The sequence below is a fragment of the Sus scrofa genome, chromosome 5 (genome assembly GCF_000003025.6).
Source record: "Sus scrofa isolate TJ Tabasco breed Duroc chromosome 5, Sscrofa11.1, whole genome shotgun sequence".
Lineage (NCBI taxonomy): Eukaryota > Metazoa > Chordata > Mammalia > Artiodactyla > Suidae > Sus > Sus scrofa.
In genome coordinates, this window is record NC_010447.5 from 7,778,498 (window position 1) to 7,804,444 (window position 25,947).

The following is a 25,947-nucleotide window of genomic DNA, read 5'->3' on the forward strand; positions in this document are numbered from 1 at the left end:
AGCAGCCACCTCCCAGGAGGTGGTATAGCCAGCTGGCCTACAGCCCTATGACTGTAGGGTGGGGAACCTTTGGCTGAAAGTTATTAAACTAAATTTTGCCTAGTGTCATTTGTATTTTTTTATAGCAAATCAAAGGGCTTTATGATTCTCAGTTTCTTAATGAAATGATTTAGGCAGAAGCAAACCATTACTGCTTTTTCTCAAAAACACATGCAGAGAAAAACTGGCTGTAGTATATGTAGTTCTCGCATTTGCTTCAGTTCTTTGCCAATAACTTAAGAGCCCCTGTTTAAAAAGGCTTCCAGAGCTCACAACCATTAGGATAATTTTTTTATTTAGAGTGAAATCATGTGAGACAGAAGATTAATATGTATCCCATAATCCAAAAGTATTTATTGCAGACTTTCCATGTCCTTCGTGCTATGAGGAAGGGATTCAAGAGATGTCCAGAGCAGCGTCCCGGCCCATAAAGGGCAAAAGCAGAAAGTTTGGTCACCCAGTTGTGATTATGGGTCTTGTTTAAGTAATGCCTTCATTCATTCATTCTGTAACTTTTTGTTTCAAGCCTGTAGTGTGCCAGGTATTTTTCTAAAAACTGAGGTTGTGAAGGTAAATGAAGTGTATGTTCCCTGCTCTTGGGGAGCTCACTGTCTGGAGAGGCAGAAAGTGACAGATAATTGTAATATACTGACAAACTCCAAGTACAAACCCAAAACAATATAGGGGAATCAAGGGAACTTTTCCTTTGGATTTCAAGGAGAAGATGATATTGGGGCTGAATCCTAACTCATTAGATAAAGGAGAGGAAGATCATTATTGAGCTTGAAAAGATTTCCTGACAAATCTTTGCAGCACAGGTACAAGCCCTGGGGAAGGGGTAAGAAACTGACATTTCTTGATGCTCACTGTGTAAAAGGCATCAATCTAGGCTTTATTAAATTTATTATTATTTGCTTAATCCTCACAATAACCAATGGGGTAGATTTTACCTCCACTTTAGGATTTAGAAACTGAGGCTCAGGGTAGTTAAATACATTGTCTAAGGTTACACAATTAGTTAGTGATGGAGCCAGGACTTGAATCCCTGACTTAAAAGTGTAGTAAACTTTTTTACTTTTAGCACTTTGTTTTGTAGAAGTACTAAATACACAGGTGAGAAAGTTCCATCTACATATATCATTTTACTGCTTCTGTTACAAATTGCTTTCTGTGAAATAAATGTTTCATATTTGAGAGTGCTAGGACTTGTATATTAACTAATGGCTGTTTTTATGAAATGGTATTTATTTAACACTTACAAATGTGGTGATATTTGCTAAAAACAAATATTTGCGGCCCATGAAACATTCTGTAGAGTGGAGGACATTGAGACATACAGATTCTATGTGGGGCACTTTAAAAAGTAGTTGAATATGTATGGACTTTTCCTGAGGCTGCAGCTTAAATATTTATTTAAGTGTAAAAGAAAAGCACGTGGCGTTCCTGCCGTGGTGCAGTGGGTTAAGAATCTGATTGCAGCAGCTTGGGTCACTGCAGTGGTGAGGGTTTGATCCCAGCCCCAGCACAGTAGGTTAAAGGATCCTGCATTGTACCAGCTGTGGCTCAGATCAATCCCTGGCCCCGGAACTTTCATATGCTATGGGTGTGGTCATAAAGATAAAAGAAAAGCATGTGCAGAATATGGCCAATTAAATAGACAATGAAAGGGGAAACGTAGTTTTCGAATACTTAGTTTTTATAAAGGAGAAACTAGAATTTTGAAGTCATATTAACAAAGATTGTTCTTTTATATTTGGAGAGACCACTATGCCAAGGGCGTACACTGGGCAAGGATCTGTTTGTTTCCAGCTTCAAGAGCAGTTCTGGGACATAGCAGTTGCTCAGAAGTATATTTCAGAAGGTCTTGGAAAGAGAAAAGGGAGGGTAGTGATAGAGCACAGATGAAGTGCTTTAGGTATAGAGAATAGTTTATAAATGGATACATTTTGGAAGAAAAGGAACAGTGGACAAAGAGGAATAATCCACTGCCACAATTCAGCAGATACAGGCACTGTTTATTTCTAAGGCCTTAATGGAGTTCTAAGAATCAAGGAAAGTCTCTACCTCTAAGGAGCTTACAGTTTTAGAGAGTAAGTATCTGCTGTTAGCTATCTATTGCTGTCTATTGCTGTGTAACAAATTACCCCAAAAGTTAGAATTTAAGATGGCAATAAACATTTATTATCCCTCGCAAGTCTCACAGGTTCTGTGAGTTAGGAGTTCGGGAGCAGCTGGGCTGAGTGGTTTTAGGCTCAGGGTCCCTTGAGATTGCAGTAATATGTCTGCTGGGGTTGCAGTCATCTGAAGGCTTGACTGACGCTGGCAGATCCTCTTTGGAGGTGACTACTCATATGGCTGGCAGGTTGGTGCAGGATGTTGGTGGAGGTCTCAGTTCCTCTCCAGGTGGGCCCCTCCCTAAAGCTGCTTGAATGCCCTCAGGGCATGGCTGCTGGCTTCCCCTGGGCAAGTAATCCAAGAAGGAGTCCAAGCTACATTATCTTTTATGATTTAGCTTCACAAGTTACATACCATCCTTTCTCCAGCATTTTATGGGGTCACACATTGTGGGGAGAGACTGTACAACAATGTGAACACCAGGAGGTAAGGGTCACAGGGGGACGTCTCCGAGGCTGGATACCACAGTGGGAAGTGTAGAAAAAGACAAGTGTTAGAGGAAAGCAGAGTGTTAGGAGGGGAAGGAAGGATTCAGAGAAGGGAAAGAGGACCTTTGGGATTGATGAGGGAAGTGGGAAAGATTTAATTCTTTTACTAGATGTCACAAATAGTTGTGTGCTTATCGTGGTGCCTCTATATGGTAGGCTGATCTGTGGAAACTGACACTGAATTAGGGCAACCTGAAATCTTTTTAGTCTAGGCCAACATTGACACTAAGGACAAGTATTTATCTTTATGTGTAAAGTGAGGGTGGAGTCATTTTTCTGATATTGAAGAGAGCAGTAACTTATCAGAGTGATAGGCAAGCGGTTACAGTGTGTAAGTAGTTAAGAGAATAAATACTATGGAGTTCCCATCGTGGCGCAGTGGTTAACGAATCCGACTAGGAACCATGAGGTTGCGGGTTCGGTCCCTGCCCTTGCTCAGTGGGTTAACGATCCGGCGTTGCCATGAGCTGTGGTGTAGGTCGCAGACGCGGCTCGGATCCCGCGTTGCTGTGGCTCTGGCGTAGGCCGGTGGCTACAGCTCCGATTCGACCCCTAGCCTGGGAACCTCCATATGCCGCAGGAGCGGCCCAAGAAATAGCAACAACAGCAGCAACAACAACAAAAGACAAAAAAAAAAAAAAAAGAGAATAAATACTAGGGCCAGACTGCCTGGGTTCCAATTCTGGCTCCACCACTAGCTGGCTCTGAGACCATGGGTGTGTGACTGTGGTTCTCTTGCTCTCACTAACTACAGTGACTCACCAACTGTAAAATGGGGATAACAAGGGTGCCCGCTCTGTGTTGTTGCTCTGAGGATTGAATAAGTTACAGATACGCCGAGGCTTTGGAACAGCTTTAGGTAGGCATCACCATCATCATCATTTTGTGGCGGTGGAATAGAACTGACATGGGTGAATGAGGCTGCAGGCGGAGATGAATACCTGTGAAATGACGTGAGTATTCAGAACGAGGCATTTAAATGTCAATCAACATGGCTTTAGCATCAGTTTTTCCTGTTCAAGTACCTACATCTAGATGAATTTTATTTTGCCAGTTAGAGTGAGCCAGTGGTTTTATTAGTTGAGCTCCACAATTAACACAAAACCTCAGGAAGTGCACAGTTGCCTGTTAAGGGTATTCCATACCCTCTTGTTGTCCCTCTAAATTACTGGGCCCTCTTTCTGCAGAGCGGGTTTAGCCAGAAGCAGTCCTTAGAGTTGCATATGCTTCAAAAGAGCTTAGAGGTGGAACTAGGCCCTGTAGTGAAAACACCTAGAATGAGTACTTTTGTGACTAAGTCACAAAAGACTCTGCAGAATTCTTAAAAATATTAATATGTCGCTGTAGGTGTTGAAGCAGAAATTGGGTGAACTGCCAGGGTGCTTTGGGTGGAGCTATTTGCTTAAATTGCCTTCACTTCTGTGGTTCAGTGACTTAGGTCCAACTGTCATTGTTTAGTTGGATAGAGACACTGAGAAATTAAGTGGTTTGAGGTTCCACAACAGTCTAGTGGCTGAGCCTGGACCAGTTCCTCACCCTGTGTTTTAAGTCCAGCTCACACAGCAATGATAAGTGATGCGCAGAATCCTAGGAAAACAGTTGGGTGAAAATTTCTTTTTGTTTTCTTCAGATACCATATTTTTACTTTTGTGGTTTGTCAGTTCATTTTGAAATCTGGAGCGTATCCTGTACTTACTCCTGAATTTGAATATAGGTGGGCTATTTTCAGGTTTTTGACTTCTGAAATTGTGGGAATTATGGGTCAAATTTTTTTTTTTTTTTTTGTAAAACCTTTGTTTTGGTATCAAAATTTAAAGTATACTGGGTCAAATTTGGAAAAAAAATTCCAAACTTCTAGTATGAGAGAGTAAAATGACTAGAGATGTAGCATATCAAGTTTAAGGGCATGAGCAGAGCTACTTAAAATCATCAGCTGTGTAATCATAGGCTCACTACGTATGACTCGATTTCCTCATCTGTAAAATGGAGGTAATAATTCTGGAGTTCTGTCGTGGCGCAGCGGAAACAATCCGATTAGTAACCATGAGGTTATGGGTTGGATCCCTGTCCTCCCTCAGTGGGTTAAGGACCCAGCGTTGCTGTGAGTGTGGCGTAGGTCTCAGACGTGGCTTGGATCCTGCATTGCTGTGGCTGTGGTGTAGGCTGGCAGCTGCAGCTCTGATTCCACCCCTAGCCTGGGAACTTCCATACACTGCAAGTGTGGCCCTAAAAAGCCAAAAAAAAAAAAAAAAAAAAAATCCTGCAACATGAAGTTGTTATAAGTAACAGTGCCATCTGCTTTGTTAGTCATCGTGTTACCTCATCAATCCTCACATCAGCTCTGTGAAATAAGTAATAGCACTGTTTTGCAGATGAGGTTAGAGAAGCTTGGAGAGATGGACTGCTGTAGGAAGATCACAGCAGGATTTGAACCCAGGTCTATCTTTGAATTAAAAGATAGTGACTCCCAGACTCCCAGCCATAATATGTATAAAGTGTCTAGCTTTGCCTCCCGTAAATATTTGCTCCTGCTCACTTGCTTTTGCATAGTTAGTGAAAATGTCAGTACAGTGAGAATTTTTTTATGGTAGTAATCAAGGTGTTGCAGTGCTCAGTATGTGTGTGTGTGTGTGTGTGTGTGTGTGTGTGTGTGTGTGTGTGTATTTCGCTTTTTAGGGCCACATATGTGGCGTATGGAGGTTCCCAGGCTAGGGGTCAGATCTGAGCTGCAGCCGCCAGCCTACACCACAGCCACAGCCACTTGGGATCTGAGCCTCATCTGTGACCTACACCACAGCTCACTGCAGCGCTGGATCCTTAACCCACTGAGCAAGGCCAGGGATCGAACCCACATCCTTATGGATACCAGTCGGGTTTTCTACCGCTGAGCCCAAATAGGAACTTCTCAAAATACTCTTTGTAATAATATTCCTTTTATATGTGTCTTGTTGCCATTCCTGAAATTGTAATAGTGGTTTCACATCTTAAGTTGCATGATAAATACTGACTAAATAAGGGCATACCAAAAATGTCCAAATTAAAAAACATTTTTTGGTCAGTGTTCAGTATCTTCGTAACTGTAAATGGTTTAAGTTATGCCAGAGTCTCTTAATCATGGTTAATATGTACATATTTTCACTACCACAGAATTGCAGGAACTTGGAAATTTGCCCTCTTCTCATACTTTAGGACACACCATGTTGCATTTTAGTATTAGAGTGTTATAATGGTTGAAACTGGTTTTATTATTGATTTTATATTTTGCTGTGTAATGGCTATATTTGTCTTTTTAAACTTGCTACATATTATTGTCTTGCTCCCCCCCCCCTTTTGGAGAGGTGGAGATGGGGAAACCTTTTAGAAATGATAAGTTAGGGCTGTTGCCTTTTTATTCTTTTTTTTTTAATTTTTTCTTTTTTGGCTGTCCTGTGGCATATGGAGTTCCCGGGCCAGGGATTGGATCTGCACTGCAGTTGTAACCTATGCAGGATTCTTAACCCACTGTGCAGGATATCAAGCCTGTGTCCCAGCGCTCCAGAGACTGGGCCAATCCCATCGCACTGCATCGGGAACTCCTCCTTTTTATTCTTGATACGTGTTATGATCACTTTCTATGAAGAATGACTTGAACTAAAAGCTTCCATTCAGGAGCTTTACACTCTTTGATTCTAACATTCCAGGTTAATGCCCTGAGGTCATGGTAGTGAAGGCAAAGATATCATGGTATTTTAAATTCTATTTTATAGATTCAGTGAATCATTTAACAGTATCTTGTTGATATTTCCTTTCTATTCAGACTAATTTTTTTTTGCTAGGGTAGGGGTGTGGGGTGTGGGTGGTCCTGGAATGGGAGTAATAGGGAACCACATATAATGAGATCATAGAGTAGTGATTTGAAATTAGATACATTTAAAGATTTCCATTACTCAGTAGGAGTTCATGGTATGGGGTAGTTCATTTGTGTGCTGTTTGTCATGATTCTTGGTATACATTGAGTTAAACATTTATTTAATCATTTTCCTAAATCTGTCCCTTGGTAGCATAATTGACCTTTTCCCCCTACTTTTGGCTTTTACCTGAAAGCTGATTCTGAAGGTGAACCTGGCAGAAAAAATATGTGTGAAAACTGGGTATGACTTTTACAATTTGGACAAGCTATTCATGACATTTTATTTTCAACATGTTTAATAACCTGTTGGGTGCCTAAATAAAACTGAGTTAATTATAGTGTAACCTTTTGTTCTATTTGGAGAGTGTTAAGGGATTTTTGAATACCCTCCAAAATTCACCTTCATCAAGTGAGCTTAGAAAGCTCTTTCTAGAGCAGAGATTCTCAAAACTTTACCAGCAGGACCCTATTTAACACTTCCGGCCATCCCTTTTATTTTTTTAAAAGCATAGTAGATTTTCCTTCCTGTTGAGAGACGGTAGCAGTGAATTTTAGAATTGAATGCACCTGTTTTCAGTCATAGCTCTGCCACTCAGTGGCTCTGTGATCTTGGGCAAGGGAATTAATCTTTCTGAATCTCTTTTTCCTCAGAGAATAGATACAAGGGATAAATAAAGCTACATGTAACGTATTTAGCACATAATAGGCATTTAATTCATGTTAAGTTTCGTAGTACCTAGAATTTTTCTTTTGTAGCACTAGCCACAACTGCAGCTAAATAATTGCATAATTATTTATGTTTTTCTTCTCATAAGTTTCTGAGGCTAAGCATCAAGTCTCTCTCTTTGCAGCTCTATACCCAGCCTGCAGCATAGTGCTTGACATGGCATTTAATAGATGCTCTTATAATACTTGAGTGGATGAAAGTGACCACCACCTCTTCCTAACCTGACCTCCTTTGACTTAAAAGGACAGTGTCCTGCACATACATACTTCCTATAGCTCATTTGAGAATTAATCAACTCGTTACTTGAACTTTTGTCTATTATAGATAGGAGTTGGGTCAAGGGAGGGCAGTGCACAGGTGAATAACCAGAAAGAGTAGAACAATATTCAAAGTAAATTATAACTACTCTGGACTTTCTAACCCTCTTTAATTTGGTGTCTGTCCCCAACTTGCATGTTGCTAAGCCATTGGGTTGTCTCTAGCTTAGAAAAATGGTAACACTTCTTCTAGTTACTCGGGGAAGAACCTTAGAGTCATCTTCTCTTTCTTTCCCACAATATCCACCCCATCAGCAAATCCTGTTAGCTCTCCACATGTATGATAACCTGGTCACGTTTCATCACCTCTGCCATAATCACCTATGTCTAAGCCCTCTGTATTCATTAGTGTATTAATTTCCTGTGCTACTTTAACAAATCACCCACGAATTGGTGGTGGCTTAAAACAACACATATTTATTCTCCTATGGTTCTGAAGGTCAGATGTCTGAAACCAGTTTCATTGGGCTGAAATCAAGGTGTCAGCAACAGAGTTGCAGTCCTGCCAGAGTCCCTAGGGGAGAGTCTGTTCTTCACCTCTTCCAGCTTCTGGTGACTGCTGGCATTCCTTGGCTTAAGGCAGTATCTCTTCAGTCTTCAAGGCCAGCATCTTCAGATTTCTTTCTGCACATCTCCTCTGTGTTTGTCACCTCTCTCTCTGCTTCTTTTATAGATGTGATTGCATTTAAGGCTCATACAGATAATCCAAGATAATCACCCCATCTCAAGATCCTTAGCTTAATCATATCTGCAGATATACTCCCCCCCCCTTTTTTTTTTGATTCATAAGGTAGCATAGGTACCAGGGATTAGGATATGGAGGATGTGGTTATCTTTTAGGGTTCCATTTTTCAGTTTACTACACTCTGCTCCCAAAGATTCACATCTGTCCTACATGCCAAATATATTCATTCCATTCCAACATTCCTGAGTCTCAACCTACTGCAGCATCCACTCAACTCCAAGATCTCATTTAAATATCGTCAGCTTTAAAGTCCAAAATCTGTCATACAACTCATCTAAATCAGGTATAGGTGAGACTTTGGGTATGATCCCTCTTGGTGCAAAATTTCTTTCCGTCTGTGGACCTGGGAAACTAGACAGTAAGTTATGTGTTCCCAGCTTTTAGACATTCCCATTCCAAAAAGGAGAAAATGCAAGGAATAAGTGTGTCACTGGTCCCACCGATTTTAAAATTCAGCAGAAAATCTCTTAGGTTGCAAAGCCTAGGAGTAATCCTCTGTAGCTAGAGATGCCACCCTCTGGGACTCTGGCTTCGGGACCCAAGACTGTTCCTGGAATTATCTTCACTTTTTCTTGAAGGGTAGCACGTGGTTGCTGTGTGGTTTTATTAGTAGTTAAATTGCCTGTAGAATTTTGGTAGTCCAACAGGCTTCCTTTGCTTTGTTTTCTTTCTGTCCCTTTCAGGCCAAGCTGGCTGGCGTGTTTCTGCTTATGTAAGAGTCTCAGAAACCTTTTGAGTCTCCTATGTATGTATGTCTCAGGGATTTTTTTTTTTTTTTAAGCAGACATGAATGTCCTATATTGTTTATTAGGTAAGAATTTTTATGATTTTATGATTTTTATTTTTTCCATTATAGCTGATTTACAGTGTTCTGTCAATTTCTACCATACAGCTAAGTGACCCAGTCATACATATCTATATATATTCTTTTTTTCACATTATCCTCTATCATGTTCCATCACAAGTGAGTGGATACAGTTCCCTGTGCTATACAGTAGGATCTCATTGCTTATCCACTAGGTAAGAATTTTATAAACAGTACTTGTATCAGCAGTATCGGTGAAGTAGGAGACTATTGCATCTTCTTCAAGCTGTGTGGCGAGAACCACAAGTAGTGTGGTGGAACTTGAGGCCCTTCTCGAGGCCACAGCTCTTTCTGCCAGCAAGTCAGCCCTCGCATCTCCCTGTGCTTGTAGACTGGTTTGATGCTCCATTGGGTGTCAGGATTTCTTCTCATAGCTTTATGGAATGGATCAATGAGGATAACCTCAGAGAATTTGTACATAGAAGCTTCACCAACTCAGTAAGAATTTAGGACCTCGGCAGTAGACTCAAGGCTTCGGGCAGACTTCAGCTGGTTGACACCATGGGGTGGACAGGCTTGCCATGGTGGCACCCTTAGGCTTGCCATGGTGGCACATGAATCTGATGACCTTACCTGGCCTTGTACCCAGCCTGCGAGCCTTATCAGGCCAGTTGAGGTGGGGGGCCCTGTGAGACGCTGAGGGCTGGTGGGACTGCCGGCAGTGCACTGGAGGAGAAAGCCTCTTCCTCCATAGCTCCTGGAGGTACGCGTAGGCGCCCATCTCGGCTTACATGATGGCTGCCGCCAGATGGAAAGGGGTTCTTGTCATTAGACAGGAGGCTCCTCCGTAGATCTTCCCTGGATAATCGCCTGTCTCTTCCTAGCTTCCGCTTAGACGGTTGGTTGAGGGCCCCTGAGTTACATGTGTGATCTTTCAGCAGGAGTAAAATGTTGTCCAGCCACACTCTTGGCTTTCCTCGCCACAGCAGTGCTTTCTTACTAGCGTCTCCTAATTTTAGCATTTTTTGTGGTCTAGATAAGCTGAGAATTTCTCAAATCATCACATACTAGTTTCCTTTGTTTGACATTTAGCCCATCAATTTTTCTTTCCTCTTGCATTTTGCTGTAAGCAACCAGAAGAAACCAGCCTGCACCTTCAACTTGCTGCTTGAAAATCCCCTTAGCTAAATATCCAAGTTCTGCTTTTCACACAACTGTAGGACGAAATTCAGCTAAGTTTTTTTTTTTGCCATTGTCTGAAAAGGATCCCTTTTGCTCCAGTTCCTTTTTTTTTTTTTTTTTGTCTTTTTGCCCTTTCTAGTGCCACTCCCGCGGCACATGGAGGTTCCCAGGCTAGGGGTCTAATTGGAGCTATAGCCACTGGCCTACATCAGAGCCACAGCTATGCAGGATCTGAGCCGAGTCTGCAGTCTACACCACGGCTCATGGCAATGCCGGATCCTCAACCCACTGAGCAAGGCCAGGGATCGAACCTGCAACCTCATCATTCCTAGTTGGATTCGTTAACCACTGAGCCACAAGGGGAACTCCTTTCCTCCAGTTCCTAATAACATTCCTCATTTTCTTCTGAGACCTTACCAGAAGCACCTTTAGTGTTCGTGTTTTTTACGAGCCTTCTGTTTTTGATGACATTTATAGTCTCTAAAACAGTATAGGCTTTCTGTGTTGTGCTTCTCACTTCCCTCTGAGTTCTCACCAGAATCGCCTTCAGGGTCTCTATTTCTACCAACAGTTTGTTGAAGGCAGTCTAGGCTTTTGAAATTATGCTTCTCCGAATTATTTTTTTAAAGTATATAATGATTTTTATTTTTTTCATTATAGCTGGTTTACAGTGTTCTGTCAGTTTTCTCCTGTACAGCAAGGTGACCCAGTTACACATACATGTATAGATTCTTTTTTCTCACATTATCATGTTCCATCATAAGTGACTAGACATAGTTCCCAGTGCTACACAGCAGGACCTCATTGCTTATCCATTCCTGCGTCTCAGAATTCTTCCAGCCTCTACTCGTTATCTAATTTCAAAGCCATTTCCATGTTTAAAAGAATATGTTATAGCAGCAATCCCACTTCAAGATACCAAAATCTTTATCAGTCAGGGTTCAATCAGAGAAACAGAACAAGTAGGAGATTAAGGGACTTATTACAAGGATTTATTCTTTATCTGATTTGGGGTGGCGGGGGTGGGGGGGACGCTGGCTAGGCAACTGCAGCATCATAGGCTAGGCTGACAGAAAAGACAGTTTGGAACGCTCGGCGGCAGCGGCGGGAGTGGATGTTGGTATCCACAGGTGAAATTTCTTCTGGAAAATCTCAGTTCTGCTCTTAAGGCCTTTTAACTGATTAAACGAGGCCCACCCAGATCATCTGGGATAATCTTTACTTAAAGTCAATTGATTATGAATGTTAATCACATCTACAAAATACCTTCGCAGCAGCACTTAGATTAATGTTTGAATAACTGAGGACTATAGCCTAACCAAGTTGATGCACATTCAACTGACCATCATGCCATTCTTATTATTATCTCTTCCCTGTATTATTTCAATAGCTTCCTTTGAATTGGACTCCATACTTCTGCCTTTGATTTCTTATGAACTGCTCTCCACATGGGACTGAAGATCTTAGGATTTTTCTCTCTGGAGTCAATTTCATGATCTTCCACTCTCTCCCTTGCTTACTGTACAGTTGCTGGGTTTTTTTCTCTTTCTTTCTTCCTTTGCCAAACTCGTGGCATGTGGAAGTTCCTGGGCTAGGGATTGAACCCACACCACAGCAGGACCTGAGCCACAAAGGAACTCCAGGATTCCTTGTTGTTACTGGGTCATACCAGGTCTTTGTGTTTGCTGTTCCTTCTGCCTGAAATACTTTAATCTGTAGATTTTCACATGGTTTACTTCCTCATTTTTTTTTTTTTTTAGCTCTTTGCTCAGATGTCACAATATTAGACCATCATATGTAAAAAAGCCATGTGACTCCCCAATCCTAAGGCATATCCTTTTCCTCTTATCCTGCTTTCACCTTCTCCACAGGATTAATCACCTCTTGACATGTATTTGCTGTCTGAATCCTCTGACTAGATGGCAGTCTCTACAAGGGCAGGTACTTTGTTTTGTTTATTGTTGTATCCTCAGCACCAGCAGGACTTGGCACGTAGTAGGCGTTTAATAAATATTTTTTCAATGAATTAATAAATGAAAGAATGACATTTTCTTTCTTTTTTTTTTTTTTGTCTTTTTGCTATTTTTTTGGGCTGCTCCCGCGGCATATGGAGGTTCCCGGGCTAGGGGTCGAATCGGAGCTGTAGCCACTGGCCTACGCCAGAGCCACAGCAACGAAGGATCCAAGCTGCGTCTGCAACCTACACCACAGCTCACAGCAACGCAGGATCTTTAACCCACTGAGCAAGGGCAGGGATCAAACCCGCAACCTCATGGTTCCTAGTCGGATTCGTTAACCACTGCGCCACAACGGGAACTCCAGAATGACATTTTCATTCACATTTTTCCTTTCCAGTGGTGTTTAACATAGTTGATCACTTTCTTTCTTGAACCATTTTGTATTCTTGGTATGATATTATTCTCCTAGTTTTTCATCTGATGCCTTATTTCTTTCTTCTACCTCTTCTGCCACTCTTTCTCTTTTGCTAGCTGTTCTTCAGCTTAGCCTGAGTGTGGAATTTTCTCAGGACTCTGCCCCAAACCTTGTTGTCTCTGTAGAAGATCTTATCTAATCCCATCACATTTAACACCAGTTAAATACCAGTGATTCCCAAATGCGTATCTCTTTCTTTTTTGAGCACCTATCACTTAGCCACCTCTGCCTGGATGTCTTGCAGACACCTCAGATATACATTTCAAACTAAACTTTTTTTTTCTCCTCCTTTTTCTGCGGCCCCTGTGGCATATGGAAGTTCTCGGGCCAGGGGATAGAGTCCTAGCTGGAGCTGTGATCTATGCTGCATCTGCAGCAATGCTGGGTCTTTAGCCCACTGTGCTGGGCCTAGGATTGAACCAGTGCCTCCACAGGGATAAGCTGATATTATTAACGTACCACAGTGGGAACTCCTCAGATGAAACTCTTCATTTCCTCCTGTCGAAATTGTTCTGCTCCAGTGTGTTCGCCCTTTCTGCAAATGATACTTCTTCCTACCTAGTTACCTAAGCCAGAGATGTGAAGGGTCTTCTTTGACATGTCCATTCATCCATTTCTATCAATAATCACTTGTCTCATTTGTCGACTTCTCCTTTCTTCTACTAAAACCACCCTAGCTAGTCCAAGCCATGACCATGACCACGTGAATAAATTCTTAACTAATTTTCCTGTTTCCATCCTTCCCTCGGACCTTAATCATTTTTCCACACCTAAGCCAGAGTTTCAAATGCCAGTCTCATCATATCATTCGTCCTCTTTCCCTGGCCTTTCTCTGTCTATAGCTGTCTATATCTCCAAGCAAGTCACTTACATGAATGGAATTGGGTCGGTCAGGGATTTCAATAAAGAATGGTAGGAACTGTGGCAGTTTGGAGAGAATGCCCCTGTCTAGAGAGGGTAGTCACTGTTCAGTTTTGGTATATTGATGGCATGTGGGCGTATAGGCTCAGAATTTCTGATATTCTGATTTTTTTCCAAAGGAAGCTAGAAATCTAGATTTTTTTTTTAATTGTGAATTTTCCTCTATTTTAAATTTTGAGAACCAATTTGAATTTTAAGAGATTTCTATACTTAGGAGTAAACTTAATGAAATACATATAAAGCTTTTACATTGCAAATCACAAAACATTGTTGAGAAAAATCAAAGAAGACTTAAGTAGCTGGAGATGTACCATGTTCATAGTTGGAAAGACTCAATATTGTTAAACTCCAGTTCTCTCCAAATAATCTAAAGGTTCAGTGTCTTTACAATCTAAATACCCCACAGACTTTTTTTTTTTGGTGAAACTTGATATGCTGAATCTAAAATATACATGGAGATGCAGAGGACTTAGAAGAGCCAAACAATTTAGAAGTGGAAGAACCAACCAACTTTGAGGAATTAAATTACTTGATTTCAAAACTTGTTATAAAGCTCAAGTAATCAAGACACTGTGGTGGTATTAGTATAAAAATAAACATGTGGATTATTGACCATAATAGGGAGTCCTGAAGGGAACATATATGGTCAGTTGGTTTTTCAGCAAGGGCTAAAACATAATTCAGTAAGGGAAAGGATAGTCTTTTCAGCAGACATTGCTGGAACAATTGGATATTTGTATGTAAAGAAATGAATCTTAATCCCTCTCTCACACTATACCGAAAAATTAATTTGAAGAGACTCAGAAGCCTAAACATACAAACCAAAACTATAAAATTTATAGACAAAATTATAAGAGAAAGTCTTTGTATCCTTGAGGTGGGCAGAGATTTTTTTCAGACACAAAAGGCACTAACCATAAAAGAAAAAAACTGATAAATCAGACCTTATCAAAAGTAAAACTTTCTGTATTACACAATACACTGTAAGAAAATGCAAAGCTAAGCCACAGACTGGGAGGAAATATTATACAAACACAGACATACTACATATTTATGTATGTTAAGTCCAGAATATGTAAAACACTTTAAAATTCAGTAATATGATACTTGGCCCAATTAAAAATGAGCAAAAATTTGAATAGACACTTCACAGAAAATATATTTGAATGCCTAAAAGCGTATGAAAAGATGTTCAACATCATTAGTTACCAGGGAAATGCAAATTGAAACCGAAGTGAGGTGTCCCTTCATACCTATAAGGATAGCTAAAATCGGAGGGAGAAAAAAGCAGTTCCAAGTGTTGGTGAGGATTTGAAACAACTATAATTCAAGTATGTTGCTGGTGGGCGTGTGAAATGGTACAACTACTTTGGAAAACAGTTGGTTTCTTCTCATATAAAGTTCAACACATACTTAACCATGCAACCTAGCAGTCCTGCTCCTTGGTGTTTGTTATACCTAAGGGAAATGAAAACCTATTCACCAAAAAAGCCTGCAGTAATGTTGATAGTAGCTATATTCAAAATAGCCAAAAAACTGGAAACAACCCAAATGCCATCATCAGCAGGCGCATAGGTAAACCATGGTTAAACCAATAACCATGAATTATTGATACATGCAGCAATGTGAATAAGTCTCAAAAACATGTTGAGTAAAAGAAGACCCAAAAGAGAACTTACTATGTGGTTTCATTTATGCTGAAGTTTTAGAATAGGCAAAAATTTATAATAATAGAAGTCTTGATCTGGCACTGTGACTACTCAGTGGTGTACATTTGTCAAAACTCACTGGACTCCTTGAAACTATACACTTCAAATGTGTGCATTTTATTGTAAGCAAATTACACCTCAGAATTGATTTTAGAATTACTGTATAGGTCAACACTCTGGACTAGACAGACGATGTTTGCTTGCCAGATTTGGTTGAGGTCAGCCAGTTTCTAACAGTTGGTCTCTACCTCCACCTATGCGTATACTACAAGAGTGCCTGGCCTGTAATAGGCTTTCAGATTTCTGTTTAATGAATGTTGCAGCTCCATTGCAAGAAAATATCCCACCCTTTATCCTCTTGCGGTTTTCTGACTCCAGTCATTTTATGGAGTTAATTATTTGGCTGCTTCTGGCAGTAGTACCTTGAGTACAAATCAGGCCATTCATTCAGATAGTTACTGAGCATCTACCACATGTAAAACACTGCCTAAATAAAGTTCTTGCTAACTGTGAGCGATTAATGTCCATTGATTATATGTATGAAAATTGTGTTTGACTTAGAGAGGCTGGGTAATCTCTTGCTTAGAATCTGTTTCAGCTGCTGTTTCTTTGTCTTGTGAATTTATACTCTGCTACTTGTGGAGAAATAGCATATGCTTAAAACAGACTGTACACAGTAACTTCTCAGATGAGAAAGAAGCAAAACATTTCAGAATATCATTCTAATAAAAATGGCAGGTTTCTTTTCCAGGTAGAGTCTTGAGGGAGTGGACTGACCTAATTGGGTTGCTAGAGCCAGACTGCTTCTTCGTCTCAGAGTGAGCCTGTGGATGTGTGTTGTCTTTGTCAAACTTGGTTTTAGGTCACCAAGCAGAATTATTACATGTTTTTTCAACTAGAACTTTAAAAAGCACTGGTTATCATTCTGTACTGATAATTATTACTTTCCTGACTTTGATCTGGCTGCTCTGAATTCTGCAAACATTTTTCTTCTTCCAGTTCCCTAAACTATGTCCTTGCCCATTTTTAATGTTAGCCTGAGGCCCAACTCACTTACAAAACAACTTCCCTTGATTAATACAACCTCAAACTTGTTTGACTCTCCTCTCCCTATGGTAAGACCATCTTACCATTTCTCTCTTTTTACTTATTTTCTCTTTTTCACTAAGACGTTTTCTTCCTTTTAATATTCTAGTTCATTTGTGGGCAGGTAGTAGCTGTGCCGTTTTCTCTCCATGTGTATCTAAGATATGTAGCAAGCAGGTTTAATAAATAAAACAAGGAAGATTGATGGTACATTCCACCGTGAAGGTCAATAACATGCAGCTCACAGTCCATCATGTTAAAAGCACAGTACCTTAGGTCATTGTGGACCTAAGTCTTCTTTCCTCCACTTTTCTTGGCACAATCCCCTGAAAAGGAAGCCAGGGAGATTAAGAGTTGCTATTATCTGATAATAGCCCAGAAACTTAAGAGGAGGCAGTTCCCACTGCAGCAATCTGATTCCAGCGAGAGAGCTTAATGAACTGCCCTTACCTGTACAATAGTCAGAGTTTTTTTCTCTGTGCTGAGATATCAGAGCAGCTGACTGAAAGACCTAACTTTAACAGGAATATGAGGATGAGGAAAAAAGTGGAATTGCCTTTGTGTGTAATCTTGATGGTTTAATTAATTTGGAAAGATCTATTACCCTGTTGACAGGTTCCTCTGCTTAAAATTGTTTCTACTTAATGCCCTTGCTAAAATTAATATCATACTAGAGAAAGAGGACACTGGGCTTATCTGCCTTTCCGAATATACTGTTTCAAATACTTGTTACCTTTGAAGGATTCAGAATTTCATTTAGTCATTTCTATCTAAGATTAAATTTACTTACATTTTACATTCCCTCCAAACAGTGCACCGGGTTCCGATTTCTCCACATCCTTTCCAATGCTTTATTATTATTTCTTTTTCATAGTAGACATCCTGATGGGTGTGAGGGGCCAGTCTTTTACATTTTTAGTGTTTTCATGTATGATTGTAGCATAGTGTTGACTCTAGTTATTATCACATTCCTGTTTTTTTCCCCCACAACAGTCATGCCTGAAGTGCTTATTTTTTTACTTCTTTACCTGCCATAGGTGTCCTAAGGGCAGGGACCACGTCTGCCTTCATCACTAGTATCCCTCAGACAAGGACATTATACTTGTTTAGAGAGTGTTTGATGAATGAATGAATGAAAAGTAGAGAGGCATAGTACAGTGGTTGAAACCAAACACTGGCATCAGACAGACTTGGGTTTGAATCCTGGCTTCCTCATTTATACAATGGTTTGATAATGCCTTCCTCAGAGGATTGTGGTGAGATTAAATGAGATCACATGTGTAAAACCCTCAGGACAGCACCTGGCACACTGTAGTTATCTGATACGTGGCAACTCTTCTTATTAGAGGAGAGGTCTGCCGGCAAACAGGGCATCCGTAGGCTTGAGGCTTAAGAAAACCTCATTTTGTCATTAATAAGCTGTGTAATACTGATCAAGTTGTCTAACGTCTTTGGTCTGTTTTTTTTCCTCTAAAAGAAGAGCCTTAAGTTAGATGACTCCTAAAGGCTCTTCTGTGATTTTCATTTGATCCTTATGTTTGTTTGTAGGGTCTCTCCAACAGTCATTTCCACTCCATACTATCTCAGCATTAAATACAATAGGAGTAAATACAGCAGGAGACTGTTAATCTCAGAAACATCTAAATGATAGAATTCACTTAAAAGAATATTATATAGAAAAGATAATCCCATTTCGAAGTTAAACCACTGAGATAGTTGAAGAATAATTTGCCCTAGTATGAAGTATTTAGTAATGATTTAATATATGCCAGGTTGTGTGTGACCACTCAGGGATCATAGATTTGCAGTGAGAATTTGGTGGTTTTGGTGTTATACTTAGCTGTTGGAGAGACTTGCTTTTAAAGGTACCTTTTTGTCTACTTGCTGTGCTGCTAAATGATGAAGGAAGTAAAATACTTCTTAAGAGAAGACTTCTTACTTCTAAAATGTGGCTGGGGAGTTCCTGTTGTGGTGCAGTGGAAACAAATCTGACCAGTATCCATGAGGATGCAGGTTCAATCCTTGGCCTCCCTCAGTGGGTCAGGGATCTGGCGTTACTGTGAGCTGTGGTGTAGGTCACAGACTCTGCTTGGATCCCATGCTTCAGCTGTGGTGTAGGCTGGCAGCGGTAGCTCCTATTTGACCCCAGCTTGGGAACTTCTATTTGCTGCAGGCGTGGCCCTAAAAACCAAAAAAAAAAAAAAAAAAAAAAAAAAAAAAAAAAAAAAAAGTGGCTGTTTATGTCCACGTTGTTCTTAGCAAATGTGGGCCCAGGTATGCAGGCTCAGTCTGGCTGGGTTTGAAGGAGAATTTCATCATTTTTCCCAACTAAGATGTTACCATTACCTGAAAACTGGGTTCGTCTCTTGGTGGGTGTCATGGAGCCAGTAGACCCAACTAAGCCGAAGATCAGGAGAAGGATTACTTGCAGCAAGTAAAGAGAACACTGGGGGTCTCTCCCAAAGCAGTGTCTCCCTGAACAATAAAATTGGGCAAGTTTTAAGCTAAGGGTACGTGCCCGAAACAGAGGAGAATCCAGCATAGAATTGGGGCACAAGTTGACAGAGTCCAAGCTTTAGTTGACTGAGGTCAGGTCACTGTCATCATTCCATCCTCCACCTGAGTGAGGGTCGTCCTTTCCACAGAACTCAAAGATCTACTCTTCTGATCCTTGAGGAACCAAGACCCTGCCCCAAGGCTGCTCTATTGTTTCCTCACTGCTCTTCCCTTGTTTCTGCATCTCCTCCCTTCCCCATTAGCAACTGTTTGAATCTGACCTTTGGCATTCTGGGAAGGTCAGGGAGGCTGAATGAATTGCATTTCCAACAAATAAGAAACAGAGGACACAGAAAGGACTTGTACCTGGGAGCCCCATAGGGTCCTGTTTGATTTCATTATGGTTCCATCCAGCAGTTATTATTATTATTTTTTTTTTATTACACCTAACTCAGAGCAGAGCCTGGAAGAAACTTGTTTTGAGTATCTGTTTTATGCTCACCACTGTTAGGTGCCCTCATGTATGCTATCTTACTTGATTTTATTTGTTGATGGAATAGTTGTTTTGGCATGTTGCTCAGTTTCACCACCCTAAATCACTTCAGACATTCCTGGATTTGGGATTTGTCCTCAGACATGAGTCCCTAAAAGCTTTTCTTTTTCTTTCTTTTTTTGGGGGGTCTTTTTGCCTTTTCTAGGGCCTCTTCCCACGGCATGTGGAGGTTCCCAGGCTAGGGGTCTAATCGGAGCTGTAGCCGCTGGCCTACACCACAGCCACAGCAACTTGGGATCTGAGCTGCGTCTGCAACCTATACCACAGCTCACGGCAACACTGGATCCTTAACCCACTGAGTGAGGCCAGGGATCGAACCCGCAACCTCAGGTTCCTAGTCAGATTCGTTAACCACTGCGCCACGATGGGAACTCCCCTATAAGCTTTTCTTAGGGCATCACTGCTGCTAGAAAGTATATACTGTCTTCAAGGAGAAACTCCTTTGGCTTCATTTGTCACCAAACTCCCTTATCTCTTCAAAGGTGCTTTCTGGTGGTCTCTCTCAAAGCAGGAATCTGAAACACTTTCCCAACTAAACAACTAATGCAGTTGGTACTTAGACCTCCAGATTAAACACACACACAAACACACACACACACACACACACACACACGTATGTGTGTAATCTTATTTATCTATTAGTATGTTAGTCATGTGGAAGACTTTCTGTAATTTAATGTCTATTGAAACATTTGTTTAATGGAAAGAGCATGACCCTGAGCTAGTAGTGTCAACTTCTCTGGGCCTGTGTCCTTGTCATTGAGAGGGGGATATACTTCTCTTGTAGGAATGGTACCAAGATTAAGTGAAATAATGTAGGTAAAGCTTTACAGATGTTCGTACCGTCTATTGCTCTTCCTTCCATTCTGTCTGTCTTTCTTTTTTCTTTTTGTCGTTTAAGGGCTGTACTCTCAGCATATGGAGGTTCCCAGGCTAGTGGTGAAATTGGAGCTGTAGCCGCTGGCCTACACCCACAGCCACAGCAACACAGTATCCAAGCTGCCTCTGTGACCTACACAACAGCTCATGGCAACTCTGGATACTTAACCCATTGAGAGAGGCCAGGGATCAAACCGTCAACCTCATGGTTCCTTGTCGGGTTCGTTTCTGCTGAGCCATGACGGAAATGCCCATTCTGTTTTTGAAATAACTGAGTGAAATCTGAGTGTAAGATGGTTTGTTAGTGCCCTCGTTAAGATTGCTTAGCCACATGCCTCAGGGATTGACAATGGAATTTTTCTTTCCTTATCAATTTCAAATGCTAGTAGAAATTTATTCTTGTTCAGAGTTTGGAATGAGGAAACTTTTTTAGAAGCACAATTAAATGGGTTTGCTTTAGGCAGCTTTCTGCGATCTAGCCAATTTGGACAGAAAAATTAGAGCTGCTTTCATAGTGGAGTTCCCACCTGGAACATAGTTGGCAATAAGAAAGGTTGTGCAATCACATTCCTTATCAGATGTTCAGTTAAGTTTATTGTTGCGGAAAAACTGCAGGAAGGTCCCTGCTCCTTTCCTTTCAGTCAAGAAGCTGATTGTGGATTAGGAGATGCGTAAAGGAAAATTAAACTGACTCTGGCAATTGGAGAATGAGAAAAATGCTAACCCCCCAGGCATCTAGGCTTGTTTTCAGCTTCCCAGAAAGCTCCTCAGAGGTCATGACCCATTGATAATAAGTATTAACAGAACAAAACAAAAAACCCAAGCAACAAAAAAACTGTAGGTGACACTTAGATTAAGTAGGGCAATTTAAAAGATTTTAGATTGGTACTGGAATGCAGAGATGATTTTCACTGGTCAAAACCAATTTTGTTTTGGTTTTACTCATCTAAAATTCCTCTTGGTAAAAATTATTATTCTCTTTCAATTCATTCTCTCCAGAGTGCCAGGAATGATCTTAAGAACATAAACTTAATCATGTCACTTCTCTGTTTTGAAACCTCATCTCTAGCCATTTCCCATTGCACTTAAAATAAAATTCAGATTTTTTTCCCCCATGACCTACATTGTACACATTATCTATTCTGATCTCACCACCTGGTCCCTTTCCCCTTCAGTCACCTTATTATCCCTTGGTTTTACTTCAGTTGTTCGACTTTCCTTATCACTGTATTTAAAAAGTACCTACTTTTTGCCCATGGAGTTCTTCGTTTTCTTTATAACTTGGAGGAGTTTACATTGTTTTCCACTTCATGGCTTGCTTACTTGTTTGTTTCTGTCTTTCTGTGCTCTGAGATTATAAACTCCTTGAAGGCAGAGACCATGTTTTATCTGTTTTTGTCTAGCACATCCTGGCATGTGGTAGGGATTTAATAGGTATCTGTTGAATGAATGACAATTTGATCATTTCTGCTTTATAGAGAAGTTGATACTTGAGTCATAAAGGAACAAGCATTTTTGGAAGTTCCCATTGGGGCTCAGCGGATAAAGAATCCGACTAGTATCCATGAGGATGCAGGTTCAATCCCTGGCCTTTCTCATTGGGTTAAGGATCTGGCGTTGCCACAAGCTATGGTGTAGGTCACAGACGTGGCTCAGATTTGGCATTGCTGTGGCTGTGGTGTAGGCCAGCAGCTATAGCTCTGATTTGACCCCCTAGCCTGGGAACTTGCATATACCGAGGGTATGGCCCTAACAAGCAAAAAAAAAGGAACAGGCATGGAACAGGCATGTTTTTGCTGATCTGACAGATGATAAAGGTCAGCATGGGGGGGGGGAAAGAAATGATTTGTTCCTCTGGGTTGAATCTTTCAGACTTATTTTGGTTGATACCTGGGAACCTTTTCTTGATGGGCCAAAGTTGGATTCTGTCTCCCTTTTGTTTGGTCTGTTATACTGTGTGCTTGCCTCTTTCATAAAACAGATTTCCTGTTGGATTCCTTGAGGGAGAGAGAATTTAGTTTATCATTGTATCCTCAGTACTCAGGTGGGTGCCTGGCACTTGCTAGTTGTGCTTAATAAATATATTTTCAGTGAGAAGTGTTAAAATTGAGATGGAGGAATTCCCTGGTGGCTTAGCAGGTTGAGGATCTAGTGTTGTCACTGCTGTAACTCTGTAACTCTGATTAACTCTGCTGTGGTGCAGGTGTGGCCAAAAAGATTTTTTTTTTTTTTGAGATATAAATGCCAGATCCTTGGAGTTCCTGTCGTGGCTCAGTGGTTAACGGACCTAACTAGCATCCATGAGGATGTGGGTTTGATCTCTGGCCTCACTCAGTGGGTTGAGGATCCGGCATTGCCGTGAGCTGTGCTGTAGGTTGCAGATGTGGCTTGGATCTCGACTTGCTGTGGCTGTGGCATAGGTAGGCAGCCGCAGCTCTGATTCAACCCCTAGCCTGGGAACCTCCATATGCCCCAAGTGTGGCCCTACAAAGACAAAAGACAAAAAAAAAAAAAAGCCAGATCCTTAGCCCACTGAGCTGCACAGGAACTTCAGCAACTTTTATTCTGGTAGATTATGGTCATTGGTTCCAAGAATCACTTTGTTCTTTGTTTTTCAAGTCTACCAGAATGTGACATAAGTTAAAAAATATTAAATCTTTACTATTTCAAGCACATGTAAAAGTAAAGCGAATAAGGAGTTCTGTGGCGCGGTGGGTTAAGAATCCAACTGCAGTGGCTCAGGTTGCTGCAGAAGTGTGGGTTCAATCCCCAGCCAGGTGCAGTGGGTTAAAGGACCCAGTGTTGCCCCAGCTGTGGTGTAGGCTGCAGCTGGGGCTCAAATTCAATCCCTAGCCCAGGAACTTCCATATGCCTTGGGTGCAGCCATAACAATTAAAAGAGAAGAAAAAAGTAAAGAGAGGAAGTTCCTGTTGTGGCACAATGGGTTTGTGATCCAGCTTATCACTGTGGTATTCCCGGTTCGATCCCCAGTCCAGAGCAGTGGGTTAAGGATCTGGCATTGCTGCAGCTGTGGTGTAGGTCACAGGGATTTGACCCTGGCCTGGGAACTTCCATATGCTGTGGGTGCGGCCAAGAAAGAAAAAAATAAAATAAAATAAAGAGGATATAGAAATTGAACCACCACCATGGCCTTATCTCCCAGTTTCAATAGTTATCTACACATGACCACTCTTGTTTAATCTTGCTCCCCTCTTCTGCCTCAATATTTAAAAACAAATCCCAGATATTGTATCATTTCATCTGTAAATACTTCAGAAGCTTATAATCAATTTGGGAAAACTAGTTAACTCTTGGAAAAACTCGACAGAAAAATTCCATTTTTCTCCTTGAATCTAATTGTAGATGCCAGCTGGTGAATTTCCATGTGCTAAACTACTCCTAAGGCCTGACTCACTATTGAAAGCACATACTCCATTGTAAGTGCTGAGATAGCAGCAGTTTGCTGGAATACATTATCGTGGTGAAGTATGTTTCTTTTTCTTTTTCCTTTTTTTTTTTTTGCTTTTCGGGGCCCCACCCACAGCATATTGAGGTTCCCAGGCTAGGGGTCAGGCTACAGCTCCTGGCCTATGCCACAGCCACAACAGCATCAGATACGAGCTGAGTCTGCGACCTATATCACAGCTCACGGCAACATTGGATTCTTAACCCACTGAGCGAGGCCAGGGATCGAACCTGCAGCGTCATGGTTCCTAGTCGGATTTGTTTCCTCTGTGCCATGACAGGAACTCCCTGTTTCTGTTGAATATGGAGAGATTACCAATAAGTAAAAACTTATGAGTCAGAGATAAGTTTTTTCCTCTGGAGACGTGTAAAGACACTTTACTTTTTACTTTTGACACTGTGCGTTACGTGCCTTTGAAATTTTGACTGGAAAATGAAGATAAAAGACGATTTGTGTGGAGTTCCTATTGTGGCTCAGTGGATTATGAACCTGAGTAGTATCCATGAGGATGTGGGTTTGATCCCCGGCCTTGCTCAGTGGGTGAAGGATCTGGTGTTGCCCCAAGCTGCGGTGTAGGTTGAGGATGAGGCTTGGATTTGGTGTTGCATGGTGTAGGCCAGCAGCTGCAGCTCTGATTCAACCCCTGGCCTGGGAACCTCCACATGCCATGGGTGTGGCCCTAAGAAGACCAAACCAAACCAAACCAAACGAAACAGTTTGTGGATCGGTAGAGTAATTTCCCATAGTTCTTTGTGGCTAGACTCCTCAGAGTCATGATCAGTGAGTGGTAAAACGAAAAGTAAGAGTGCCAGAAAACTCAGAGCTAGGAAGACTCCTGAGCCGTGGGGGCTGAAGGGGTTAGATGCTGGGCCAGCAGAAAGGACACATTGCTTGGAAGTGGTTGCAGTTAGGTTTATTCTAGAAGTTGTAACTTAGATTTTTTTTTTTTTTTTTTTTTAGTCTTTTGTCTTTTTAGGACCACAGTTGCGGCACACGGAAGTTCCCAGGTTAGGGGTCGAATTGGAGCTGGAGCTGCTAGCCTACACCATAGCCACAGCAACTTGAGTTCTGAACCACATCTGCAACCTACATCACAGCTCATGGCAATGCCAGATCCTTAACCCACTGAGCGAGGCCAGGGATTGAACCTGCATCCTCATGGATGCTAGTCAGGTATGTCAACCACCAAGCCACGATGGAAACTCCTGTAACTTAGATATTTGTAAATAACCTAGGAGAAATAAAATTTCCCTTAGGACAGAAAGAGAAGGCCCTGTTTTCTTTTAGCAAATATTTTAGAGGATTAAGTACTATCTTGTAAAAATTTGGAGATTGGCACTGAGTAAATGGTTGGACTAGAACAGTGTTTTCTCCTGGTTCCAGTTTTTATGGAAGAGAAATGAAGGGGGATGTAAATGATCGTAACCACTTTTAACTGCTTTCTTTAACCAACCCCATAAGAGAACAAGACCCTGATTCTAAGAGGCTGCAAGTCCTAGCCCTGCAAAGACTGCCGCCTTGCCTTCTCCTTAGCCTGAGTCCCCAAATGAGTGTTCTATAAGGAAGATTGGCAGGAGATGGTGGCTGCGGGGATCTCAAGTTAATTCTTGGCAGTTTATTTTGAAAATCCGCTCTTTTATTCCTGTCTTTGTACTCCCATAACCCTTACTTAATTCCTCTAGTGAAGTACTTAGCACACAATGCCTTGAATAGGGATTTTGTCATAATCATCTGTGTATCCTTAGCATCTCGTACATGGTCACTTGGAAAATATTTGTTGACACATGATGGTCCCTCTCCAACCCTGAGATGATGTTATTTTGCGATTTCTCCAATGGCCTTGACTCAGAAAGTGGGAATGCTGCCAGCCCTGTGTAGGCTCCTCTCTTCTGTTCTTCTCTGTGGATACGATTGTTCTCAGGCTCTGGACCATTCTCTTCTTTTGGGAGCTTCCAGGGAACAGAATGAGAGAAAAATTTGTGTTTAGAACAAGAGGAATATGTGAGGCATTTATTTTTTTTAGGGGCTGCACGTCTG

The 25,947-nt window shown here is 41.3% G+C and overlaps 1 protein-coding gene across 3 annotated transcripts in view; it reads left to right on the forward strand.

The window, feature by feature from the left end:
* MKL1 (megakaryoblastic leukemia (translocation) 1) overlaps nt 1–25,947 on the forward strand; it is a 224,578-nt gene that overhangs the window by 27,148 nt on the left and 171,483 nt on the right. The window lies entirely within an intron of this gene.